General features: G+C 54.1%; 1 long non-coding RNA gene across 11 annotated transcripts; it reads left to right on the top strand.

The window, feature by feature from the left end:
• The first annotated feature begins 2,622 nt into the window (after nt 1–2,622).
• LOC127492595 (uncharacterized) lies at nt 2,623–16,563 on the top strand. Of its 11 annotated transcripts, none has more exons than XR_016222538.1 (6): nt 2,623–2,923; nt 7,565–7,852; nt 8,101–8,218; nt 10,914–11,028; nt 12,876–12,989; nt 15,916–16,563. It is a non-coding gene; the product is annotated as an uncharacterized LOC127492595 (long non-coding RNA). The 11 variants fall into 11 exon arrangements; XR_016222530.1 differs by lacking the exons at nt 2,623–2,923; nt 7,565–7,852; nt 10,914–11,028 and adding exons at nt 7,879–8,013; nt 14,709–14,851; nt 15,325–15,424; XR_016222533.1 differs by lacking the exons at nt 2,623–2,923; nt 7,565–7,852; nt 10,914–11,028 and adding exons at nt 7,879–8,013; nt 14,709–14,870; nt 15,325–15,424.
• Nucleotides 16,564–20,808: the final 4,245 nt, after the last annotated feature.

Here is a 20,808-nt window from a genome sequence, read left to right as displayed (position 1 = left end):
GTCTGGGGCTTGGGACAAAGGCGACATGGAACAGCACTCAGTGAAGGCCGGGGACACTGAGTGGGAAATAAAACCTCCTGGTGAGAAGCCACTGAGATCGATCGGGGAGGCAGGACAGAGCCTGAGCTAAGATAAGCCCTGGGGCGCTACCCTTGGTGACGTGCCACTCCCCTTGTCTTGGCACAGCGCCCACCGGCGGGATGAAGCCGCCCGGGGCCATCCATGCAGAGAGCTTGTCCTGATAAGGGCACCATTTTCTTGCGCTGTGAGTGACCTCCAGGAAGTGGCACTTCTGTGCAAGCAGGAGAGACGGGGAAGGAGCACAGGGTGTGGCCCCTAAGCCCGCTGCTGGGAGCAGAGCCAAGAGCACCGCTGATCTCGGCTGCTCCCGTCCTGCGTTCCTAATCCCTCCGTCCCCGGGGGCTGACCCTGCAGGGCCTTCCACGAGTCAGGAGCCATGCTGGAGGAGCTGGACAATGGGAGGCCCTGAGCTCCAGCTCTGGGAGGGAACTGGGAGAAGGACTCCTTATTCTCCACCCCTCTCCGTGGGTTGTGGCAGGGTCTCTGTAGTGAGCTTTTTTTATTATTTCTAAGGAGGAGATCAGGGGCCAGCACTGTGGCATAGCAGGTTAAGGCCACTGCCTACAGCGCCAGCATCCCATATGGGCACTGGTTCAAGTCTCGACTGCTCTTCCAGTCCAGCTCTCTGCTGTGGCCTGGGAAAGCAGTGCAAGATGGCCCCAGTGCTTAGGCCCCTGCACCCACATGGGAGACTTGGAAGAGGTTCCTGGCTTCAGACCAGCCCACCCCTGGCTGTTGTGGCCATTTGGGAAGTCAACCAGCAGATAGAAGATCTGACTTTCTCTCTGCAATTCTTTCAAATAAATAAATCTTCAAAAAAAAAAAAAAATCTCCCATCCACTGGTCACTCCCCAAGTGTTCTCAGCAGCTGGGGCTGGGTCAGGCCAAAGCCAGAAGCTCAAGAGTCAAGCCGGGTCTCCCACGTCAGGGGCAAGGACCAAGTACTCAGCCGTCATCTGCCTTGCAGGGTGTGCGCTAGGAAGCTGACGCCTCTGGCTGTTTCTGACACTCCAAGTAGGGGCCTAGGGACACCACACACCCCCGGCTGGACACTTCTCCTTGGTGCCGACTGGCCTGAGGTCACCTCCACTATCAGGGGTCCCCTTTCCTGCTCACAGACTTTGGAGGAGCCCACGTGGTCTGTGCATGGTCAGAGTCTCTGTTTTGAGTTAGAACAGGAGTGAACATTATCATATCTGGAGAAAAAAAACAATCCCTTCAGTGGTCACCTTGTTCTTAGAGCCTTGATCAAAACAATGGCACAGGGAGACTCAAGCCTGGCCACAGTTGGCCCATGTCAGGGACTTAAGACACAGGGACAAGATCTTTGCCAAGTTGTGGGTCAACAGCGAGTGGCTCGCTCTCTACGATTGATTTGTTTGACAGGCAGAGTGACAGAGACAGAGGGAAGGACAGAGAGAAATCTTCCACCTACTGGTTCACTCCCCAAATGGCCAAAACAACCAGGGCTGAGCCAGGCTGAAGCCACGAACCTGGAAGTCCATCTGGGTCTCCCACATGGTGACAAGGACCCAAGTACCTGGGGCATCTTCCACTGCTTTCCCAGGGACATTAGCAGGGAGCTGGACCTGAAGCGCAGGAGCCAGGACTCATCCCACCCTCTGATCCAGCGAGCCTCTGTGGTGTGTGGTGCCATCCTCACCCCCACCCCCGGCCAAGTTCAAGTCCCGGAAACTCATGACTCCTCACCAAACCCTCTGCTTACCAAGTTCACCAGCCACCCCGTCCATCCGTGTCCGCACTCCCCTGCATGAGTCCAGTCCCTGGCTCTCTGGGACCCCAGCCATTCAGTGACCTCCCTCTTTGCTGTCCTCTCTCTCTGTTGCCCCCAATACGGTGTCCGAAACTGCCATCAAAAGAAATGGTTCCTCACTCACAGATCTCACCACGTTTCTCCCAGCATAAACCCCTTCAATGGCTCCTTCCAAGCTATAGAACCAACCCTGAATATCCTTCCTCTTATTCTCTCTGCTTACCTGCCCAGGGCCAAAGAGACAGGGCAAAGGCCCTCAAGAAAGAATTGGTACCCTTTGCAACCAGTATTCTAGTGGAGATAAACCAGTGCCCACTGAGCACAGCACGTTCCAGCATCCACTGAAAGCCTCACTGAGCCTTTGAGGGTGTTAAGTGTTGAAGGCAGGCTGGAGAGGGTGTGTGAGTGTGTGTATGTGTGTGCATGCACACACACTTTGGCCCTCATTAGAGGAGGCCAGGCCTCCAGGATTGCTTTCAGGATAAAGAGCTCTTCCCCCTCAAAGCCATGCAAACAGACCTACATCCCACCAGCAATTCAATCATCGGGTGAGGATGCTGCTGCTGGTGGTGGTGGTGGTGGTGGTGGGGTGGGGGTGTCTGGGGCCCCCTCCAGCCCACAATGCCGAGAAGACCGGTGCAGCTCGGCGGTTGCACGAATGAATGGGGTTTTGTCAAGTGACCTCACACATGAAGGAAATAAGAACTGCTTGTGCCCCTTTTGTATTCAGTTGACCTGGGCTGGGCCTCAGAAGAAGCTGGAAGGGAAAAGGCCGTGGGAGGAGGCCGGAAGGCACCACCTCGCCCCTTCCCGTCCTGTTCCCCATGCTGACTCCGCAGCCCTGCCAGGGCTGACTGCCGCAAGAGATACAAAGAGCCCCTGCACTCAGCACCCCCAGGCCTGCCTGGCTGTCCCTGTGTTGCTGGCCTCCAGCCAGCGGGCGCCACCCAGCTGCAGCTCCCGGCTCCCTGCGGGGGGGACAGGGGATCGCAGCCCCCGGGCCCAGCCAGTCTCTTCTCCACCACTCAACCCGGGGCATCCAGAACGCCTTCCCTGCCTATCCAACAGGTACGGCCCGCCCCAGAGTTCCCTGGGATGACCCCATTTGGCACCGAGCCCCTAGCTGAATCCCCGCGGTGGGTCCCATGCATCCCACAGTGGGGAACGACCTCTGGTTCTCAAGAGCTGGCAGACGGGCGTGAGTTTCTCATTTGCTCTTGGCCACTGCTTCTCAGCTCATAGAGAGGAGGATGAAATGCCACTGAGGCCAGCAGGGGGTGTGGAATAAGACGAGGACGTCTGAGGGCTTCCCACGAAGACTGGAACTTGGCACCTTCAGTTAATGATCACTTCACCCTGGGACTTGCAGGGACCTGGGCAAATTTCTGCACTGCTCTCCTCCTGCTCCCCCTTCCGGGCAAACAAGGTCATTGCAGCGTCTCTTCCCCCGGGGGCCGCTGCGGGAGTGAGGGTCCGTCCTCCGTGCGCGCTACAGGGAGCTGCACGCGGGGTCGGCGACCTTTCGGAAGTGGCCCAGGTCTCCCCACGAGGCTGAGACAAAGCGATGGCTTCCTTGCGCCGGCTGGTTCCTCCGAACGAGGGCGCGTGCTGCAGCCTGCCGGGTCGGGAAACTGATGTGGGGCTGAGCGCTGTCGCAGTCGGGAGGGCGAAGGGCTGCTCAGAGCTCCCGCACGGCCTTTCCTGATACCGGCCTGAGAAGGACACAGGGTTTGGGGGGTCCGTGCGGAAGGGGTGGGGGTGCCCTCCGTGTTGGAGGAGTTCCATGGCTGCCTTCAGTGGCTGCTGTGCGAACACAAAGGCTGCGCCTGCCCGTCCTTCCAAGCCCAGAGCTGACACAAAGCCCCCTTTGTAAGGCAGAACAGCAGGAGCAGCCGGAAGGAGGGCCAGCTCACCAGAGCCTGACCGACAAGCCTTTGGTTTTTTTCTTCCTTAAGCAGAACAAGTAGCTAATTCCCCTGCCATCTACCTCCATTCCTGCCCCATGGTGGCGGCAAGTAAACGCTCGTCCACAACAGGCTGCATCCGCTTCACCTGACATTTTATTGAGCATCTAATATATGCCAGGAACTCTTCCAAGTGACAGCTGAACAACCCAGAACAGAACCACTTGTGGGCCGGCGCCGCAGCTCAATGAGCTAATCCTCCACCTAGCGGCGCCGGGTTCTAGTCCCGGTCAGGGCGCCGGATTCTGTCCCGGTTGCCCCTCTTCCAGGCCAGCTCTCTGCTGTGGCCCGGGAGTGCAGTGGAGGATGGCCCAAGTCCTTGGGGCCTGCACCCCATGGGAGACCAGGAGAAGCACCTGGCTCCTGGCTCCTGCCATCGGATCAGCGCGGCGCGCCGGCCGCAGCGTGCCAGCCGTGGCGGCCATTAGAGGGTGAACCAACAGCAAAAAGAAGACCTTTCTCTCTGTCTCTCTCTCTCACTATCCACTCTGCCTGTCAAAAAAAAAAAAGAAAGAAAAGAAAAGAAAAAGAAAAAAAAGAACCACTTGTGCCTGTCTTCACGGGGCTGTGAGCAAACGACAGGGATAGACCACAGACAGGGCAAAGCCATCCAGGGCCTGGAGTGCGTCGGCTGGTTCTGAAGAGGCAACAGCTGGGACAGGCAGCACGTGTGGAACCACAAGGTCACCAGAAGGTCTTTGTTATGGGTTAAGGTATTCCCACCCACCCCACCAGCCGCCAGGAAAAATCTGTATGTGAAGTCCTTACCCCCAGTACCAAAGTTTAGGGCCATTTCTGAGATGGGTGGCTTCAAGTTAAAGAAGGATTACTAGGTCTGGCCCTAATGCAGTCCGGCTGGAGTTCTACTGAGGGGGAAATTTGGAGACAGACAGACAGGGAGAACTCCAGGGAGCATGAAAACAATGGTGTGCAAGCCAAGGAGAGAGAGAGGGAGGGAGATGGAGAGGGAGGGGGAGAGAGAGAGAGAGAGACTGAGTCTGCCAACTCCAGGATCTCAGACCTGCAGCCCCCAGGACTGTGAGATGGTGAACTCTCTCCTTGGAGCCATGCCATGGCTGGTATTCTGTTAAAGCAGTCCCAGGAGACTAATACAGTCATGCTGGGAAGACTTGAAGAAGGTCAGGGAAGCAGCCACACAGGCATCGGGGAGGGGGGAGGGAAGCTTTCCAAGCAGTGGGAACAGCAGGTGCACAGGTGCTGAGGGTGCACCTGGGGTTTAAGGACCAAGCAGCAGCCTGGTGTGGCTACAGCCAGTCAGGGAAGGGAGAGAGGTGGAGGAAGTCAGAGAGAAGTGGGACCAGGTCAAGCCTTGCTCTAAGCCAGAAAGGAAGCCACCTTGGAGGTAGCAGCTTTGAGGGAGGGCTCAGTTCGGCGGCATTGGTTTCTGATGTGGAAAGCCAGGGCTTTCGACAGACAGCAGTCATGGAGAGCCCTGGCAGCTCTGCCAGCCGAGAGCTGGGGCACTGGAAACAGAACTGCCCTGGAGTCGGGGGATGCCCAGGTCCGAGCTGTAGATCTTGTTGGCTCTAAGCTGAAAAGCCCTTCACTCGACCCAGCTTCCAAAGTAGCCACTGCTGTTGCGGGGATGGCCTAGGGGCAGTAATGTTGCAGGCAGAACTGTGAATTTCCTTGTAGAAATGCCACCTGCCTGCTCTTCAGGCCAGCTCTCCTCCCAGGCCAGCTAGGTAGTGGGAGTCAACAGGGTGCCTTCCCTACGGAGCTTCACAGCTCCCCTAATGATGTCTTCCAGGACCCCATGTGAAGAGACAGATAGGTCTGGACCCATATGTACCTGGCAAGGCCTTCACACCCACCTGGTTATTATCAAGCCCCTCCCTGTCAGCTTCTATGTTTCTATGCATGGGGAAAACTTTCTTAGGTCCTCTAATAATGACTCTGTCCTTTGTTTTAGACTCTGTGTCTATAATCTGCTTGTTAGATTCGTTTTCTCCAGACTTGAAACTGAAATTCTAGAAGGCCAGGCACACGAAACCTGGGATGGAAGCAGTTTCTGCGAGCTGGTGCTGCGTCTCCCTCAAGAGGCCACCTCCTGTGGAAACCCTGTCTTGACTGCTGTTCCCTACTTGGCTTGAAGAAGCCAGAGTGGTTGCCGTCCCGTACCCCTAACAGAAGTTAGGGTCCGTTCCTCTAGGGGAGGAAGGTGAGGAGTCAGACAAGTTAATAAGCAGTCAGGTTGGTCCTGATGAAAACTGGGGGTGCAAAGCGCTGCTTCCCCCAAGAGTTATCTTTAGCAAGGTCAACAGTGCCTGCCCGCCCATTCCTTGGGAGCTTCCAGTTTTATCTTGAGAATAGCAAGGGAGTGGTGATTCCACCCTCCTCAGCTCAGTTTATTGTGAAAACAAGTTACCTGTACCACCCTTCAGATGGGTTTTTGTTTTATCGTGAACAAGCCAGACAGAGCAAATAAGATTAAAATCAGGTCTTTTGATGGGTTTTGACCCCACTTTATAACTAATGAATGAATGTCAGGTTTTTCCCCAAAATTGTACTTAAAAACCCCACCACCACCAGCCCCTTTGGGATTTGCCTCTCTAGGAAGCCCCCTCCTGGCCACTCCTCCAAGAGGTCTCTGACTTAAATAAATATATATTTTTTAAAAGCTTAGTTTGGGACATGTGTGGTTTGAAGTCTCCGAGAGGCCTGAATCGGAACCCAGCAGTAATCTGGATGTCACACAGTGACCTTCAACCCCATGCATTTCTGGGATTTCATCATGGTCAAAGTCAATCTCTGAGCCAGAGGGCAGGAGGAACTCACGATTTTGATTGACAGCTGACATAAGGTAAACAATGATGCTCCAAACCTCCAGACGCAAGCTGGAAGCAGTCCCAGCTCAGGATGTGGAAGGAATCAAAGAAGCTTCAGAGAAGGCATTTAGCCTAGAGGCTGAGACGCCTGCAAACCACACTGGCATGCCTGGGTTCAATTCCTGCCTCCAGCACCCTGCTAATGCAGACCTGGGGAGAAAGTGGTAATGACCGAGTAACTGGATCCCCACCCACATGGGAGAGCTGGGTTGAGTTCACACCTCCCAGTTTTGATCTGGCCATGGTGGGCATTTGGAGGAGTGGACCATTCAATGGGAACTCTGTCTCTGTGTCTCCACCTAAGGCAGCATTTGGATGTGGGTTAGATGTGGTCTCGTAGGCCCCTATGTTGGAAGTGTGGCCCACCAGAGTGTGATGTGAGACGAGGTGAACTTTGGAGAGCTGCGGCTTAGAGCAGGTGGCTTGGTCATGGGAGGGGCTAGCCTTGGAAGGGGTTAATATAGTTCTCACGGGCCCCTGGTCAGTTCCCAGTGGGTTGTTACAGAAATGCAACCCTGAACCTCTCTGGCTTCCTGTGCTGCCATATGTGTCTGCTGCTCACACACTCCCCCCATGAGGCCACGTTGGGGTGCAGCCAACAGGGCCCTCACCAAGGCCAAGTCAGTGGGCCGCCCAGTCTTGGCCTCTCTGCCTCCCACCCACTCAGCTGAAGACTCATCTTCCAGTCTTTTGTTATAACAAGGGCCAGTGAGCTGCCACAGGCAGGAGGACGTCTCACAAGTGGTCACAGGGCCACCCCGGGCTCATGACTTCCTCTGCCAGCCATGCCTTCAACCTGGACGGCACAGACCCGTTCAGTGGCTGCCTCCTCGTTCCAGCTTTCCTTCCTGGAAAAAATGATTGCACAATGCAGAATTACAGTTTTATCATTACAGATTCTGGAGGTGCTGGAGAGCCCACAGGAGACACAATGTGCCTGGAAGATGTCGAGGGAGAGACTTTCGAAACAACCTCGAAATGCCCCCAGGCAAACTCTCCAGCTATGGGAAAGAACATTTGAGACCATCCCTTACTTTTGCACCTTATCATCTTTTGTCCTGAAGACAATCCTGCCAGAAAGGAATTTCAATCTACAAAGCACTCAATGCAGCATATAATTCTCATTAGTTACTTAATGAGTCTGTGTTGACTGAGGAGGTGTGTGCTACCAGCAGGACCAAAATGTGAGTCATTAGCGACACCTGGCGGGCACTCAGGAGCCCTGGGCACAATGGAAACACCTGTTCTCCAGAAGCCTGGTTCAACCCAGCAGTGTGGCTTGGCCCCAGGCAAAACCTGTGTACAAGTAGTGAAGCAGCTCCTAGCTTTCCTGGGACCTGGTCCAGTGGGTGGCTATTCCCTGATTTTACAACTTAAGGCAGTCTCTCTCTTTCTGTCTCGCTCTTACTCTCGCTCTTGCCCTTAATTACAGAAACCAAGCAGCTGGGGCAGAAGTAGACCCAGAGAGTGCCCACACCTGAGTGACCCAGGCACTGACCTCTGTTCTCTGCAAAGGGGAGGAAGGTGAAAGCTAGTCTGGAAGGAATCAGGTAAGTCTCCCCTGCTCCCGAGAGAGTTAAAAGGCCCAGCGGGGTTTAGCAACGTCTCTGGCTCCCTGCGTCCCTGTCCTGCACCCCAGGGGGACACCACACCGCGCTCCACTTTCCAAGCAATGTACTCCGCGCCTCGGACAGCATCAGCCGGGCACCAAGGCGCTGCTGTGTTCAGCCGGAGGATCTGTCTGTGAACTTGGCCATGCTCCAGGCCTTGTGGCGCTTCCAGGGGAGGTCACACACGTGCTCCTGCCCCGGGTTGCAGGGGTCCTGGCCCCCACGCCTCACGGGACGCCCCTCTACCCAGGCCTCCCTCACGCTGGATTTAGTCCCCCCAATGCAGTGACAGCCTCTGTACTGGGGGGCCTTATCCCCCTCCTCATCTAATTATCGCTTCCTGGAGCAGCTGTTAGTTTCCCCATGGATTTGTCAATGTTCAGGCACGTGGTGGGGATGGGTATTTGTGTGGCTGTTGGAAAAGCTGCAATTTCCCATGCAGGGTTGGGGGGCAGGGTGAGCACACAGGTCTCACAGCGCTGTCACCAGCCGGGCACCTTCACCAACACAGGGCCACGCTGCCTGCTGGGCTGCAGGTGTCGCGAGAGTGGAGATACCCACCACCCACTGGAGTGAGGGTCCCGTGGCACTCCCGGGGGATCCAGAGAGGTCCCCATAGGCTCCTCTCCTATGCTGGCGTCTGCCCGCCTCAGGCACTGGGAGCTGTCCAGGTGCATACCTTTGCGCTTAGGCTAAGGTGAATCCAAGTTCAAGTTCCCAGAGCAGGTTCCAGGCAAGCCACGCCGGAGGTCTGTGCCTGCAGTGATGGCTCTCAGAGGTCAGGGACCCCCTTGAGCCCATTCACTAATGAGCGCTGTCTGGAACCCTTACCCTCAGCCCAGTGATGTGACAGTCCTGCCCCGGTCTCACCTGGCTGGCTGGCACAGGTCTAGATGAGCTAGGCACAGCCCCAGCCTCTACTGCAATGGTAGAGCAGCCCCTTATAAGCTTCTAGAAAAGCCTATGGCTGGCCAGAGGAGCAAGGGCTGGATGCACGGGAGCCCAAGGATGGAATCTGATGGGCAGAGCCCTTTCCCACCCATGAAAGCGCCTTGGCAGCAGACCCAGAGGGAAAAGGAGGAAAAACCATAGGCTTCCCACCCATGAGTCATCCACACGGCCCTGGCATCGCCCTGGGCCCCTTTTGTTTCTTTGGCTCGGGTGGAGTTTGATGCTGGGAGCAGCCCTGTTTCCCAGTGTGCACCACGATGCCATGTTCCCTGCCCCCTCAGAATCAGCCCAGAAGGGACCAGGGACAAAGCACAGACAGGGTCTGGAAGACAGGAGGTCTCCTGCAAACCCCAGATGAATGGCGCTTCAGAGGCGGCAGGCGCTGGGGCTGGAGGCGGGGCCGTGCCTGGCCGCCCCATCTCCAAACACACCTTGCATTCTGCAGGTGCCATGTTGTTTTGGACCTGGAGTTGTTGGTTTGTTTGTTTGTTTGTTTGTTTTGTTTTGTTTTGTTGTCGCTCCCCCTCTTCGTGGAGGAACGACACTAAGTCCTGCCTAGGCTTCATATCCGAGTCACGGCACCATTATGTCGCTCCCCCTCTTCGTGGAGGAACGACACAGGACCCTGCGCTGTTCTTTCATCTGCTCGGCCCTCCCCGGGTTTGCTGCTGGTTCTTCCCGGGTTGGCTACTATCCCTTCCACCTCCGTGGAAGGGCAGCTCCCCCTGGCCGCATTCCCCACTTCCGCAGGGGAGCGGCACACCGCCGGCCGGCTCTCTCGGGGGCTGCACGGGTTCCCTTAGATGTTCCCCATAGATATTCCCGGTGCATGCCGTTTCTCTCCTCCTTTATAGTCCTCCTCCGCCAATCCCAACTCGGCTGCCCACACGCCGAGTACGCTGCTCTCCAATCAGGAGCAAGTCCTACAGTTTATCAGTTGAACTGGAGGCAGCTGTGCGGAAGCTGTTTACTTCTCTCCCAGCGCCATATTGTGGGAGAGCAGATGCATAGAATAAGTCTTAATTCCAGTAACTCAGTCCAGTCCGGGCTGCTCCCCACATTTTGTTTGTTTGTTTGTTTGTTTGACAGGCAGAGTGGACAGTGAGAGAGAGACAGAGAGAAAGGTCTTCCTAGCCATTGGTTCACCCTCCAATGGCCGCCACGGCCGGCGCACTGCGGCCAGCACACCGCACTGATCTGATGGCAGGAGCCAGGTGCTTCTCCTGGTCTCCCATGGGGTGCAGGGCCCAAGTACTTGGGCCATCCTCCACTGCCTTCCCGGGCCACAGCAGAGAGCTGGCCTGGAAGAGGGGCAGCCGGACAGAATCCGGCGCCCCGACAGGGACTAGAACCCGGTGTGCCAGCACCGCAAGGAGGAGGATTAGCCTATGGAGCCGCAGCGCCTGCTGGACCTGGAGTTTGACTGCTGTGGGGTGAGCCGGGGTTGGGGAGACTGACAGAGAAAGAGGCATCCCTCTGGGCTGTGGACACAGCACTTTCTGCATTTCTTGTCCCGGGACTAGGCCATCTTAGGCTACAGGACAGGGAGGAGGCGTGGCCAGGCCAGGTCGCCATGGCACTGAGTAGTAACTGCCTCCTCAATGGCAACTTTGTTCATCCATTCATCAAGATGTGGGTGAGTGGGCAGGCTTATCGATTTTTTTATTTTTTTTTTTTACTCCAGGTCCTTTTCACGCACAAAGACAAGGGCTGATATATGTAAGGTGCATTTTATTCAAAAAGGGAGAAAGAAAATACATTACACACACACAGATGTGAGCATGGGTTGCCCCACACAGGTACCGATCATGGCTGGGCAGTGGGCCAGAAGGTTTGCCAGAAAGAAGGGGTGGGAGATGGGAGGCAGAGAGGGTGACTGGCAATGTGAGAGAGCGAGAGAGTGAGAGTGTGTGTTTGTGTGTGTGAGAGAGAGAGAGAGAGAGAGAGACTCTCACAGTTGTAGGCCTCCTTAGCTAGCTCCAGGCCTCTGCAGGTATGAAACCACCCAGGAAATATGTGGCACTCCCACAAGCTACGTGGAGCTCCATATCTATATTTGCATGATATCTTCTTCTTAGGTCCGGGGTGAAGCAGGTGCACCCTCGGAAAGGGGGTGTTTTGATCGACAAGCAGGAGGATAGACTTTCACATGGGGGCTGGTGACTTCCAGCTCGGCAGTCCTAAACTTACTTCCTGCCTATTTCGTCCCACATCAGTCGCATAATCAATGAGCCCACGACCTGGCAGCAGGCGTGGAGACACACAAGACCCAGTCCCTGCCCACGGGCAGGACACAATGGAGGACAGTGAGCAGAGGCGGTGGGGACTAGAGGCAAAATCAAGAGGCCGTGTGGCTGGGACTGGGGCTTTTGCATCAAGTGCATAAATGCAGGTGTACGTCCTGAAAGATGCCCACGAGGGCAGGTGCCCCCTGGGAGCTGGTGTTCCACGTCACTGACACCTCGGATGTGCTTTCCAAAGGGGATACAGGAAAGTGGGCAGGGCCGTGGGTGTGTCTCAGGCCCTGGATGCTCTCCCTGCACGGTCCCTTCCTCTGTGCATTTTTATTTTTTTTTGACAGGAAGAGTGGACAGTGAGAGAGAGAGAGACAGAGAGAAAGGTCTTCCTTTGCCGTTGGTTCACCCTCCAATGGCCACCGCGGCTGGCGCGCTGCAGCCGGTGCACCACGCTGATCCGATGGCAGGAGCCAGGTGCTTCTCCTGGTCTCCCATGGGGTGCAGGGCCCAAGCACTTGGGCCATCCTCCACTGCACTCCCTGGCCACAGCAGAGAGCTGGCCTGGAAGAGGGGCAACCGGGACAGAATCCGGCGCCCCAACTGGGACTAGAACCCGGTGTGCCGGCGCCGCTAGGTGGAGGATTAGCCTAGTGAGCCGCGGCGCTGGCCCCTCTGTGCATTTATGTTCCCAGCACACCGGCACACAGTTCGTAAAATATGGAATGTACATGTTTATTTTGAAGCAAAAGAATTTTGAAACCCATGCATATTGGAAAATGTGCGTTTCCATGAACTTTTTGAGGCATCCTTGTGTGTCTGTGTATGTGTGTGCATGTGTGTCTTTGTCATGTGTATGTGAAAGTATGTTTTACTACTGTGTTGGTATAAAGATGCATATAATCCAGAGGAATGACATTAATTTCTTTATTTTGGGTAAAAAAGTTAGAATCTCTTCCTGGGCCCTGAGAGGGCCCTGCATCCAGAGCTTGACGGGAAACCCGCCCCAAGTACCGACAGTGGGCTGGGGCGGGCTCTGTTCACGTGTGGGCTTTAGGCGCCCTCTAGTGGCTCCCGTGCCCACCAGGCTGCAGAGCCTCCTCAAGCCCCATGGAAATCTTCACTCTTAACTGCTTGAGCCGGGTCCCAACTGCCCACCCCTGGGCTTGGAGGCTGTTAAATTGGCAGGCAGCTAAGGGGGACTGCAGAAGCACAACGAAAGCCCAGTGGCGGCCAACTTGGGGAGGGGAGCCGGCAGGTGGATCTTCTCACCTGACTGTTCAGGGCAATCCAAAGCAAATTTTAAAATAGGGAAAACAAATAACAGGGTTTTTTGTGGGTTGTTTTGTTTTATTTTATTCTACTCACTCAGTCTTTCTTGCTCTCTTCTCTACCTCCTCCTCTATCGATAGGCTAAAGTGGTCCCCATTTGGTAAGTGGCCCATCTGCCCCCATTGACAACTGGGAATGGTCCCCTGGTGGCTGCCATCACAGCTGGTCTGTGGAGTCGGCTGGGACAGGTGCAGGTGAGCTTTCCCCACCTTCCCCACGTCAGCCCAGTGTCTCTTCCTTCCGAGCAGCTGCAGGAGAGGGAAAAGTCTAGCCTGTCCTGTGTTTACGGATGGGCCAGGCTGGCATGTGTGTGCAAGTAGAAAATGGACAATGACCGCATTGCAGCCCCGTTCCTGGGTGACCTTAGAGGACAGTGGGAATGGAAAATCCCTCAGAGGAAAGCACTTTGGGAAGTGCCCCAGATACAAAGAGCATTGGCGGTGATGGCCAGTGGAAAATGGCCGGCTGATCAGAGCTCTGGAGGGAGAAAGACTGGGGCTGTGGGGCCGAGGAAGCGGTGGGAGGGACTCGGGGGGACTGGGCACAGAGTGTGACTCTCTTTGCATCACGCGTCAATGCCCACAACCTCGCCGCTCCAACCCTCCCACCTGCTGAAGCCTCTGCTGAAGTGATGGCTCAGGGGTGACACCAGGCAAAGCCGAGGATCCAGCATGCACTGCGTGTGCTGCTGCCTCCCGGTGGGAAGATTGACAGGCCTCCCCAGTGACTCCTGTCATTAACTCCTCCTGGAAGCATCGGGCTGGCTCTCTCCAGACCTCAGGCTGACTTGACTTCCCAGGGGCCTCATCACTCTACCTGTCCAAATTTGGTGGTAAAACTTCCATCCTGTTCATTTTGAGCACTCCCCTGTCACATCCCTTTCAGGGCAGGGTAGGGTCCCACGATCTGGGGGTACAGGGCTGGGGTGGGGACACCTCTGTTCCTTTCTCTGTGCTCACCTGGTCGGGGAGAAGAGACAAGCTGTAGTCTGGGGGTCCCCAAGGCCACCTTCAGCTTTGATGAGTCCTAGAACCCAGAACCAGCCGTGTACTTGCAGTTACAACTCAGAGCCACATTTGGAGCTGAAAGCCAGCAAAGGGAAACGGCACAGCCAGGAGTCTGCGAGAGAGAGGCCATGAGTTTCCATGGGCCTCTCCCAACAGTCTTGGAACAGCAGCCACTCCTCACAGAGCATTGCTAGCCAGAGAACCCATGCAAGCCTCCATGCCCAGGGCTCTCACTGGGGTCAGTCACGTGGCTCACTTTAGTCTGCAGCCCTTAGAAGTCAAGGTGACCCCAGATGGCCCAAGGCATCACCAATCACATTAACACCATGGACCTGCCATGGGCCAAGGGCTCCAGGTACACAGAGACACTGTTATCATACAGAACATGCCACGGACTTCCTTCCTGGGGACTTAGCAAGGCTCAAACCTGTCCTTGGGCGAGGCTAATCCTTTTCTGGCTTTGCATGGCTGCTCATGGCAGCTGCTGGCCACCCTTGCCAGCTTAGCTCATTGTAGGTTAGGATAGCCCTATGGATCTGCAGAATCTAGGGACTTAATTCTCTTCTGTTTCCTAAAGCCATTGTTACCCCACCTCCATTCTGAAATTTCTGGGGTCAAGAATGGTGATCTCCATCAGTATTCCATATCATCCTGTTACCATAGCAACATAGAATGTGACACTGAATTCAAGACATAATTGTCTAAAAACAAAAACAAAAATCCCTTGGCCATTGTTCCATAATGCAGCCTTCAGCTTCCGGCTGGATTCCTCTTCTACCTCCCTTTTGGGAACAAAACCAATTCATCCAGTTTCTGCTGTCTCTGTCCCCACCCCTGAAGTCCAGCCCCAGGCCATTAAATCAACTGAGGAAGGTGGCAGAAGGAAAAGGCTTTTCGTTTTTCCAGGATCCACTCAGAAGGCGCTGACGCTGCAGATGACGATTTCTTTCCCTGTGTTACAGTCGCCGTGGCATTATTCACCATCAGCCATGGGGGAACCCCTCCTCAGCTGAACCTGCTGCTGCTGCCAGCGCTCTGCACCAACTGTGGTTTGCTCCCTGGATTCTGGTGGTGAAATCTCAGTGGGAACAAAGCCTCATTGGGTTTTTATTGAGTTATCATAGGTTCTCAATGGCAGGAGTGTGGGATGGTGGTGTTGGGCTAATATGCCTTTGTGATGAAATCGTGCCACCCCGGTTTATTGCACATTTTGTTGAATAGCATTGATTTGAGTTGTTCAGTTGAATTGCTTTGATGGATGAAATGTGGCTTTCTACATACTGAGCTTTCTCCTGCTACAGCTTGAATATTAGTTTGGATGTCTCCCAAAAACCCATGTGTTAAAGGTTTTGTCCCCAGGGTGGGGTGCTATTGGGAGGGGGCGGAGTCTTTAGGAGGTGGGGCCTGGTGGGAGGTCCCTAGGTCATTGGAGGATGCTCCCTGAAGGTACTACTTGTGAGAGGCAGGGTTATAAAAGTGGAGCCAGTCCCAGCCGGTCTCTCTTCTTCCTGGCTCGCCACAGGCTCCTTTCTCAGCACATGCTCTGTGTCACTGCCACCTGCTGCCTTCATCAGAGACCGAAACAATGGGCTGCCCCATCTTGGACTTAAACTTCTGAGACTGTGAGCTAACTGAACCTTGTCTCTTCATGAAGTTAGTTTCCTTGAGTATTTCATTATAGTCATGAAAAGCTAATACAGCCCCTAAAAACAGCTGAGGGTACTTGCTTTGCATGGACAGCACTCCCTGTGTGACTGGAACATCACAGATGCACCTGTCCCCTGCAGGGCAGGCAGTGGTCCTGTCCTTGAAGCCAAGGCACAGAGCCAGTGAGAGTGCCTGGGCCACCACAGCCATTGAGTGTGAGGTGGACCTAGGGACATTGCTATGATCTGAAAGGGAATTGAATAAGATGGCTCAAAACTTTATCCTTAGAATTTATACCCAGGAGAATCTAAAGCAGACATGGTACAGCTATGAGAAGGCATGGAGTTACAAGCACTGGCAAGATTTCAATACAGCATTACAGGTGGCTTCCTGAATGGACAGTACTCAGGTTGTAATTCTCCTATGGCAGTTCTTACTAATTTTGCTTTATGTTCTCTTTTGCTAGTGACATACAATAAGGCAACGAAACATGCACTGGAGAATTGGAGACTCAGCTTGTGTGCAGTCCCTCCACCCTCTGCCTCGCTGCCTCCCTGGGCTCTCAGCCTCTGCTCACCTGGCCCCTGCTGTCCCAACCCCCCATGGCCTCTCCTTCCTTATCCTTCCTACAGCTGCCCTCCCTGTCCAGCAGGTGCCTACACCTGGACATGTGGCAAGTTAGGAGAGGACACATGAGCCCTTCTGCATCCTGGGGCAGGGCATGGCAGCCCCACCCTGGGCTCCCAGCATCATGGCCCATTTGGAAGTGACTTGGCAGGAGTGAGCCTTTTATCCAACCCCTATCCTATACCAAGGTGTCCCAACATGGAAGTCTCCGTACCACTGGGGAGTCATCCATGCATTGTGGGTTGGTGTGGCTGGCTCAGGGGAAGTGCACATGTATGACTGAACTTAACTGTCTCAGGCTGTGACATGGTGCATTGTAACTGACAAAGAGGAGGGTCACATGTACCAATTCTCCTAGGGGCCTGTGGATGTTCTGGGTGAGACTGAGAAGAATGTGTATTCTGCTGGTGTTGGACAAAGTGTTCTATAGAAATCAATTAGATCCAGCTGATTGATAATGTTATTAGTTCAACTATATCCTTACTGATTTTCTGCCTGCTCTGTCATTTACTGAGAGGTAAATAATAGATTCCTCTATGCTCATATTCTCTCTGCAGTCCTGTCAGTTTTTGCTTTATGCATTTGGGCACTCTGTTGTTTGGTACATATGTGTTAGGTACTGTTAATGTGCCCTTGGAGAATTGACCTTTTAATCTTTTTTTATAACACCTCCTCTATCCTTTATAATCTTCCCCTCTCTAAAATCTACTGCTCTCATATCAAAATAGCTTTCTTCAATTAAGGCTAGTATGGTATATATTTCTCTATCTCTTTACTTTTCATATATGTCTTTAAGTTGGGCTTCTCATAGAAAACATATAATTGCGGCCGGCGCTGCGGCTCACTAGGCTAATCCTCCGCCTAGCGGCGCCAGCACACCAGGTTCTAGTCCCGGTCGGGGCGCCAGATTCTGTCCCGGTTGCCCCTCTTCTAGGCCAGCTCTCTGCTGTGGCCAGGGAGTGCAGTGGAGGATGGCCCAGGTGCTTGGGCCCTGCACCCCATGGGAGACCAGGAAAAGCACCTGGCTCCTGGCTCCTGCCATTGGATCAGCGCGGTGCGCCGGCCGCAGCGCGCCGGCCGTGGCGGCCATTGGAGGGTGAACCAACGGCAAAGGAAGACCTTTCTCTCTGTCTCTCTCTCTCACTGTCCACTCTGCCTGTTAAAAAAAAAAAAAAACAAAACAAAACAAAAAAAAAAACATATAATTGCATCTTGGCTTTTATTTATGATGTCTTTTAACAGTTAACATTTAGACTGTCTCTTGGAATATTCATTTCTCTCTTTCTAGCATTATTTTACCTGTAAGTTACACCTTTTGTAATTGTCACACTTTTCCCTCCTTGCATTTTCCTTTCAGCGTTCTTTGTTTCCCTTAGGGAGTTTTTCATTTCCAGCCTTTCCTTCTGATGCGTCCTTGGCGTTCCCACCTCTCCACTTGTTACATAGTATCATGTTCACTTTCTCCTCGAGAACCCACCACAGATTGGCCATGCGTGTTTTAAATCCCCAGTCGGATCATTACAGCACCTCTGAGTCCGAGCCAAGCCTCCATCTCTACAAACGGTGTCTCCTAGCTTTTAGTGTGCCATGATTTTTTGTCACAAGCCTGACATGGCATGCTGCGTAAAAGCAACTGGGGGAAAATGGGCCACTACAGTGAGGTGTCCTGTCACCCAGCTGGGGGTTAGGCTGGACTCATCACCTGTACCGTGGGTTGCGGTGTCCTTGGTTTGGATGGCCCTGTTGCCTTTGGGTTTCCTTGGATACTTCTTTGATTGTTTAGTTTTTAAAAATTATTTATTTTAGAGGCCTAGAAGGAAAGAGAGAGCTCCCATCCATTGTCTCACCCCTCAAGTTTCTGCAACAGCCAGGGAGAGGGGCGGAAGCTGGAGCTGCGGACTCAACCCAGGTCTTGCACGTGGGTGGCAGGAACCCGGCTACTTGTGCCGTCACTGCGGTCTCCTAGGGCCCACCTTCGCAGGAAGCTGGGATCAGGAGCCAGAGCCTGAGGTGGAACCCAGGCCCTGCAATGTGAGATGAGAAAGTCCTAAATAGCATTCTCACTGCCAGCACAAAGCCCAGCTCAGGCTTTCTTAAATCCCATCTGTGGGACTGACACTGTGGCGTAGTGGCTTAAGCTGCCACCTGCAGCAACAGCATCCCATATGGTCACTGGTTCAAGTCCTGGCTGCTCCACTTCTGATCCAGCTCCCTGCTAATGCACCTGGGAAAGCAATGGAGGATGCGCTTGGGCCCTGCAACCACGTGGGAGACCTGGAAGAAGTTCCTGGCTTTGGACTGGCGTCGCAGCCATTTGGGAAGTGAACCAGCAGATGGAACAGCTTTTCTCTCTGTCTCTGCCATTCCCTCTCTCTACCTCTGCCCTTCAAGTAGAATAAGTAAATCTTAAAAACAGAAAAGTCCTATCTGCGATGCAGAATTCTCCCAGTTGTGTTTTGCTATTATCATGCCCCAGCCCTGTTGCACCTGTTGGGGTGGGGATGGCAAGACTCTGTCACCCTGTGACCAGGTCTCCGTCGTGTGGGCAGCCCGTGTCCTTGGCCCGTGACCCTAACGAGTACTTCTCAGTCTTTCTGCTTGTTTTCTTTGGGGTTTTCCCTGCTAGGGTAAACAAGGTACCTGCAGAAGGCTGGCATTGGCTCGTTCCCTGCCCCAGGTGTGCAAGGGCTCAGGTGAAACAGCTCCTCCTGGGCAGCCTCATTAAGAACAGAGGCACTGTGGGTATGTCGGAAAGGCCCTTTCCCCGGCCCCCTGTGCGAGGTGCCGGAGCGGGGGGAGGGGGGGAGAGGTGTTCCCCTGAGAACCCAATGGGGCTCACAAAGGCAGTGCTTACCTCATCCCCTGCGCCACTCCTCCATTGTCCTTTGGCTGAGGTCCCTGCAATGTGCTGCCCTCTGCTCTACCTGTGGTAAGTCGTGGTTCCGCGTCCCGTGTGTGCAGGCAGGGAACAGCGGCTTCTCCCATGACTTCAGTTCCCTGCAGGATCTAAGAAGAGGTGCTTGTCAACATTTGTTGGGCTTTTTTCCTCTGTGGTTGAGAGGGGCAACTTCCAGGCTGCTTTACATGCTGAGTAGGAAGCTGTGAAGTCCACTAATTTAATTCTTAAATGTTTTCCTACAATTTTATTTTTCAATGTTTATTTACTTGGAAGGGAGAGAGAGAGAGAGAGAGAGAGAGAGAAAAGACTCTGCTGGTTTACTCCCCAAATGCCACCAGCACCCTGTGCTAGGTCAGGCCAAAGCCAGGACTTAAGTCCCAGGTATCCCACTTCCAATCCAGCTTCCTGCCAGCATGCGTCCTGGGAGGCAGACGGTGATGGCTTAGTACTTGGGTCCCTGCCACCCATGTGAGAGAACTGGATTTAGTTCTGGGTTCCTGGCTTCTGTCTGGCTCAACTTGGGCCATTGTGGACATTTGGGAAATGAACCAGCAGATGGGTTCTCTGTCTGTCTCTTCTTTCTCTCTGTGTCTGTGTCTGTGTCTGTGTGTCTCTGGCTTTCAAATACAACTTAAAATTTTTTTAAAAATTTTTTTGAAAAACAAGCTCACAGGGAACTCTTGGGCTTATTAATTACCACCTGAAAAACTCTGAAGTTGCTTGTCAGCTTTGAGTATTGAGTTACCCCAACTCTCAAACTGTGCATTGAGGCCCCTGGGAGTGGGGTGAGCTCCCCAGGGCATTCTGGGACGTCTTGTATTTTGAAGGAAACACAGCAATGTCTGTCTATCCAACACCCTGGGCACTGTTGCCTTGAGATGGTGCCGTGTTAGCATGAAATCACTGCCTTCCCTCTGCCGCTGAGTGGGGCCTGACAGGTGCTGGGTTAGGCAGTCTGAACTTGGCTCAGCGGAACTGTCGGGCATGCTTCTTGTCCTAGGGCTGCGGGTACACTAAGAGCACCGCGACCTGGGAACATCCACTTGACCCTCGGGTTCCTCCCCCCTGGCTTCATGTTTGCATGGATGACAAGATCAGTGTGTCCCAGTGCCTGGGATGCCAAGTTCACTCCGCGATGCTCTCATGGACTCTGCTGCCTTTCCTGTTGCACTTGTGCATTCTCCAAAGACAAGTACAGCACCTTCATACCAGGGTCAAGGGACCACACCCTGTAAATGGGTTGTTGTGATCACTTCCAACGCCACAATCAATTCCCCCACCATCCCTTGCTTATGTGTGTCCACTGCAAAGGCCACGTCACACACCCAAGCTCCTTGAGGTTCCACAGGCTCACCAGGAAAGCCAAGAGGTATTATTCGGCTGCTGCCATGGCTCACTAGGCTAATCCTCCACCTTGCGGTGCCGGCATACCAGGTTCTAGTCCTGGTCGGGGCACCGGATTCTGTCCTGGTTGCCCCTCTTCCAGGCCAGCTCTCTGCTGTGGCCTGGGAGTGCAGTGGAGGATGGCCCAAGTGCTTGGGCCCTGCACCCCATGGGAGACCAGGATAAGTACCTGGCTCCTGCCATCGGATCAGCGCAGTGCACCAGCCGCAGCATGCCGGCCACGGCGGCCATTGGAGGGTGAACCAACAGCAAAAAGGAAGACCTTTCTCTCTGTCTCTCTCTCTCACGGTCCACTCTGCCTGTCAAAAAAAAAAAAAAAAAAGGTATTATTCACCCACTTAAAAGACAAAAAACCCAGGCCCTGAATTCAGAGAGGTCGCATCACTGCACGCGATCTCCTGAGAAGCTTCTGGCTGACCCAAGACCAGG

The sequence above is a fragment of the Oryctolagus cuniculus genome, chromosome 16 (genome assembly GCF_051225735.1).
Source record: "Oryctolagus cuniculus isolate XC-2025 breed Fujian yellow rabbit chromosome 16, ASM5122573v1, whole genome shotgun sequence".
Classification (NCBI taxonomy): Eukaryota; Metazoa; Chordata; class Mammalia; order Lagomorpha; family Leporidae; genus Oryctolagus; species Oryctolagus cuniculus.
The sequence above is the reverse complement of the archived record's forward strand: the minus strand, read 5'-3'. Positions and strand labels throughout refer to the sequence as shown.